We start from the raw sequence: 6280 nt of genomic DNA on the forward strand, positions 1-6280 counted from the left end.
ATTCTTCTTCTTCTCCCTCTTCTTGTCCTTACTTCAGTAAGTTCGAACGCTTACTCAAGCTTAGGTTTTTATCTGTATAATCTATAACGATTATCTGTTATCTATTTTCTTATCAACTGTTTTAATTTCAGTTGTTTATTTTGATTATCAATTGTCATACCGCCATCTTGGTCGGTTCTATTGCTTTGATTTTCAACTGCTTATGTTCTACATCTATTATCACCTCCCCTCTTCCCCTGCATCTCTATGCATACTGCGCTTCCACCCCTCCCCCTCCTTGGTATATATATATATATATATATATATATATATATATATATATATACATCCACAACGATCAATGTGCGATGTTCGTAATCCATTTTCTTCGTGTCTAATATTTTTGCCAATCTGGCTTCTTCCTTTTTCTCTTGTTAGACTCCATGACTGCAATTGCCTTATCCACAGTCGGCACAATCGTTTTACCTCTTCTGGCAGGTGATGATGTACATGCAGTAGTACGCCCCAAATGTTGTTGCGAATGCTGAGAAGATCCGCTTGGTAAAGGAGTCCCTTCTAGGTGCGATGTTCCATGTTCCTGCGTCGACAACTGTGGGCTCACATTTGGGGAACCAATAATAAAAAATAAAAAATTCCCAAAATTGTAGATACGTTTAATACAAAATATATATATATAGAAGACAAAAGACATTAACAAACAATTCAAAACACATACACACACACGTTACCAAACAATTCAAAACACATACACACACATTATCAAACAATTCAAAACACATACACACATTAACAAACAATTGCACGACTCGCATACACCAAGATATGTGCTAGGGCTACATCTTTAAAATGCACAGATCCCATAAAGAAGTTCTCATATGTTTCAGTGCACCCTGCAGCAAGGATATTATAGCATCATTAGAGCTTTTATTGCCCTAAATATCATAAACTTAGACTTGAGAAAATTACAATTCCACAAAATTTTCAAAGTCAGGATGAAAGTCAACCCTTTAGAATGACTTGATCACACTCAAAAGAATAGATGTTTTCACTACGGGGCTTCTCTGAGGATCTAGGCTTGTGTGATTAATTTCTTCTTTAGTTCCTGCGCTCTAGGAGTGGTTCATCATCTGGGGCGTGCCCCTTAACCTTCAGGTCTTTTTGTTACTCATTGAAATTAATATTCACTTATCCAAAAATAAATAAAAAGTAGAGAAAATTAGAAATCCACAAGAATCAACTATAATAAAAAGTCAGTGAGCTTGTGGAGTATCCTCAGAGTCACAGACTACATCCAATTAGAGGGGAGACGGGTTTTGCAACATAGACCCAGATAGGACCCATCTTCTATATAAAGGAGGAATGACAAAACTTGTTGAAAGCTTTCACTACTGTGATTGCCTGCTGGTTATTTATTGGCATGCATTTTCTTTAACATCTTTCCTTTCAGCATGGCTACTTCCCAGCCCAGAGAACAGCAAAGGGTGGCATGCTTTTGACAACTCATGGAGTACCTAAAGTGAAACCCTTATGGACATAAATTCCCAAGACATACCTAGGTGAGATGAAGAGAGTAGCATATCACCGCATTTATACCTAAATATGATATAAAAAGAATTAAATAAAGATTTTTTACAGTGCAGAATCTTAGAACTTTATTTAAGGTCAGCTACTTGATTTCTATTCCTCATTCTACTCAAGCCTTAATCATACGGAAGCCCGAACAAAGAAAGGACCAAGAAAACAAAAAACAGATGGGGCATTCACAGGAATGGTCCTCCTTTTTCATGGGTTTGGGCTATTTTATACATCACCCTCAAAAGTACTAGACACACTTTCACATGGGACTAATCCTTCACCACTAGAATAGGCAAAAGAAAGAAAGAAAAAAACCCTAGACTCTCTCTCTCTCTCTCTCTCTCTCTTCACTTATGGGTATGTGTTTGCAGCATCATGCTTTTATAGACATGCTAGTGAGAGTATTTCTAGAGCCAAGGCCCTCATATCATCACATTATAAATGAGAAAATTGCATTCGTCAAATGACAAATGAACCCTTTAATAAAAATTCTCAAAGAGATGAATTCTCTTTTGGTCCGAATACATCCAGATGCATGAATTTTGTCACAAGCTTACAACCATACTATAGGAATTGCATAGGCACTCTATATATGCCAAAAGAAACTGAACTCAGAAAATGTTACTTTCAAATATAAAAAAACAACCAAAATGTTACTATGATTTTAGCAAACCAAAGAGTACATTGTTGAATAGACAAGCTATTTAATGTCACACAGCATATGTTATATGGGAAACATGAATTAATCATCATCATAAACAATGATCAAGGTAATAATTCTATAAGTTCATAAAGTCAATGGCAATCCATAACCTTTGGTTTAGATCATATATCCGTGTCCACAAAATATGAACAGACAACTGGATTCTAACATAGAAGAATAGTAGACTCTCTCTAGTAATAACAAGTTTATTTCCAAAAATACCAAAATAAACACTTAGTGTGTGAAGTACTCACATTGACACTAGAAAGGCTCTGAGATTGTGTGGACTGTGTATGAGGAGGTCCGTATAACCTTACGGTATTGACAGTACCAGTACCCTGAAACGTTGTAACATTTCACAATATTAAATATTTGAAATAACATTTTATTATGTCATCCAAAAGTAATATTATAATCATGTGCTCACAGTAGAATTGCCCTGAGACTGTGGGGTTTGATGTTGAGATGGCCCATATAATCTGACGGTGTGGACTGTACCCTGAAACTGACCTCTACCTCCACTCCTAGTCATAGGTCCACTAATATGCAGTCCAGTGGGCCCTCCCCTAGTTCTTGGTCCACCTCTGTGCAGCCCAGTAGGCCCTCCCCTAGTTCTTGGTCCACCTCTTTGCAGTCCAGTAGACCCTTCTGGGGTAGGTTGAAACTGACCTCTACCTCTACCCCTACCCCTACCCCTAGTACTCCTTCTACCTCTAGAAGAAGCATCAGCATCTTGCGAAATCTGCAAATATGATGTCAACTTGGTAAATCAAATGTAATGAACTAATTATAATGAGTAATGACATTTAAACAGTTTATCACTTACTATTTCAGCATCAATGGTTGGCTGGGGAGTTGGGGTCTGATCATGTACACTTCGACCACTATCATCTTGTACCTATGATAATAAGCTTGTAAATTAATAACATCATACAATATATAATGAACAGGAGAAAATCCGCTTGACAAAAATTAAAAATTAATAATATATGTATGTAGTAACTCACCTCATGTTGTCTTCTACTACTGCTTCCTCTTCTATAATTCACTGCCTCTGTTCTGTTTCGTGGACATGTTCTGCTATTGTGTCCAACTCCTCTACATTTGCTGCATCTCATCCTCACTCCACCCTTCCTCATACGGTATTGATTAACCGGCTCTTCTGGACCCCTTGTCCTTACTTTTCTGGGCCTCCCTGGTTGTATTCTACTTATAGGGGGTCCACTTTGTCGCAGTTAGTCTTCACCCATTGGTCCTCTCCAGGCATTGGATACACAATTTCATCATACGCCTTTTTATACATCTCAATGCTATACCAATCATCTACGTAATCCTCAGGGTTTGCATTAAAAAACCAAATTGCAGACATTGCATGTGCACAGGGAATTCCTGTCATGTCCCACTGTCTACACCCACAAGTTTTCCTCAACAAATTCACAACATATTGTTTATTATTGTGGGTTACTTCGTATAACCCATCCCCAGCATATGTGCTGTAGCAATGCCCAGCAACTTGTCCAATTTCGTCCAATTTGGCAACAACCCTTGGACATAGCGTACCAGTCATGGTGCGGATGCCATCCCTCTTCGTTTGATATCTCTTCATCAACTTCTTCCTTATGAATTCCAGCATGGATATGATCGGCAGGTCACGCGCATTCAGGATGTAAGCATTGAAGCACTCACAGAGGTTGTTGACAAGTAGATCACACCTTGGGAATGTATTGAACCAAGCCCTGGACCATGAGCTTGGGTCAACATTTGACAAGTAGTTGTGTGCATCCTCGCTTATATGCTTCAATTCATCCATTGCCTTATAGAATTCAGCTTCAGTGTATGCAGCAGCCGCAGCCCATAACTTGTCTTTCAATGCAAGACCACGATGCCCTGCGTCTCTGAAGTTGGCATAGAAATGCCTCACACAAAACCGATGGTCACCCCCGGGAAGCACCACGTCAAACGCTGGTTGTAGCCCCTACAACCACAATGAATAATAAACAACACTTTGTTATCTTTTAACAAAAACAATGAAAAACAAAAAAGGAATAAACTTAATGAACTCATAATATAGTTACCTTTTGACGATCAGAAATAAATGTCCATCCTTGTGCAGGAGGGGTGCCAAGATCTGAGAGCAATGTCTCAAGAAACCATATCCAACTGTCTTTGGTTTCTGCCTCAACAACTGCAAGAGCCACTGGGTAAATGTTATTATTGCCATCCCTCGAAATGGCTGACAAAAGCTGTCCCTTATAAGTTCCCTTCAAAAAGCACCCATCCAACCCAATGATAGGCCTACAACCAGCTCGAAAACCTTTCTTCATGGCAGCCAATGAGAAATACAACCTTTGGAAACATGATGGGTAGTCAAGTAAAGGTCTCTCAACCTTCATCATCACACAACTACCCCGATTCGTTTGTCTAACGGTTTCACAATAATCCCACAGCTTATTGTATTGCAGCTTTACTTTGCCCTGCAGCATTTCCTTTGCAATTCTCCTAGCCCTATACAATTGACAATTATTAACATCAACACCCCATTTGTCTTTCACTTCCCCAAGAATTGCCTTCAACGGCATGTTAGGTTGCACTCTAAACTTGTCAATAAGTTTATCAGCAATCCATGCAGATTTCACAGTCGAATTCCTATGCTGCCTTGTACAAGTGTGCTTGTCTTGTATCGATATAATTTCAAATGATTCTTGATCCTTGGATTTACGGCCATAAACCCGATACCTACAACGTGGATCTCTGCATACGACAATACATTTGGCTAGGTAATTTTTTTTAAACCTTACATCCTTCCCCTTCTTCAAATTGTTCTCCCTAATTGCTTCTCTAAACACTTTGATTAAGGGAAATAGCTGCCCATTACTCAACTGTGGATTCGACATGTCAGTCGGTTGAAACTCTGTTCGCCTAGTAACAAATCTGGAAATAGATGAAACCTCATTCTCCTCGTCACTTCTAGGAGGGGATACAAGAATGTCACTTCTAGCCATGTCAGAGTTTGCCTCATCACCATCAAACTCATCACCATAGCACTGACCCCCTCCACTACCTTTTTTAGCTACCCTTGCATTTGCATTTTCATTATCATCCTCCGCCGCCTCATCACTCTCCCCCTCCTCATCATTATCCTCATCCCTATCCTCATCCCCCTCCTCATCATTATCCTCATCACCATCCTCACCCTCATTACCCTCCCCATCACCCTCGTCATTACCCTCAACACCACCCTCCTCAACATTTCCTCCTGCCGTGGATGGCCCAGGTAGATTGCTATCTTCATCAAACAAGTCCGGTTCGAATACTTCTTCCCAATAAGGATCATCTCGATCAATCCTACTATTTTCACAATGTTCACCATCACCATCATCATTATCGTCATCATCTTCATCGTCATTAACTGCAGGCTCATCAAATGAAACAAGATACAACTCAATAACCGGTACCCCTTTATGTGCAGCAACCATTTCCAAGACGTTATGATCCGATGAAATTAATTTCAAACCCCCTTGAAGAGTACAACCTGGTTGTAAGTAATACACTAGATCCCCTGACTTGTATCCATAGTTTTTTACTATACCCTCAATCTCAAAAAATGACAACTTGTCCTCATCGTACGTCTCATCATGCACATCTACCTCACCCCCCACATATGTGCACGTAAACCCCCTATTAATCTTACCACCGTAATGCACCTCGAACACAAGATCTCGTATAGTCATCCTAAACAATAAAAGAAGTAAAGAAAATTAACAACTCAATAAAATATTAAAAAAAAAAATTTACTAATAGAAATTCAAGTTTATGTAAATATCAACTACTATTAAGTACAATTTAACTTTAACTAATTTAAAGTCACTTCACAGGAAAATAAAAATAATAATAATAATTAACGTTAAATTGTACAAGGCATGCAATCTAAAGTAAGGGAACATATCAGAAACAAATCTAGACACTATATGGTCATTAATTATGCACACCCAATTATAAAGG

At 38.8% G+C, this 6280-nt stretch overlaps 1 pseudogene; it reads right to left on the reverse strand.

The window, feature by feature from the left end:
• Positions 1 to 373: 373 nt before the first annotated feature.
• Positions 374 to 6009, reverse strand: LOC148584218 (uncharacterized; annotated as a pseudogene).
• Between the last annotated feature and the right edge of the window lie 271 nt (positions 6010 to 6280).

The sequence above is a fragment of the Corylus avellana genome, chromosome 8 (assembly GCF_965113065.1).
Source record: "Corylus avellana chromosome 8, dhCorAvel1.hap1.2, whole genome shotgun sequence".
Lineage (NCBI taxonomy): Eukaryota > Viridiplantae > Streptophyta > Magnoliopsida > Fagales > Betulaceae > Corylus > Corylus avellana.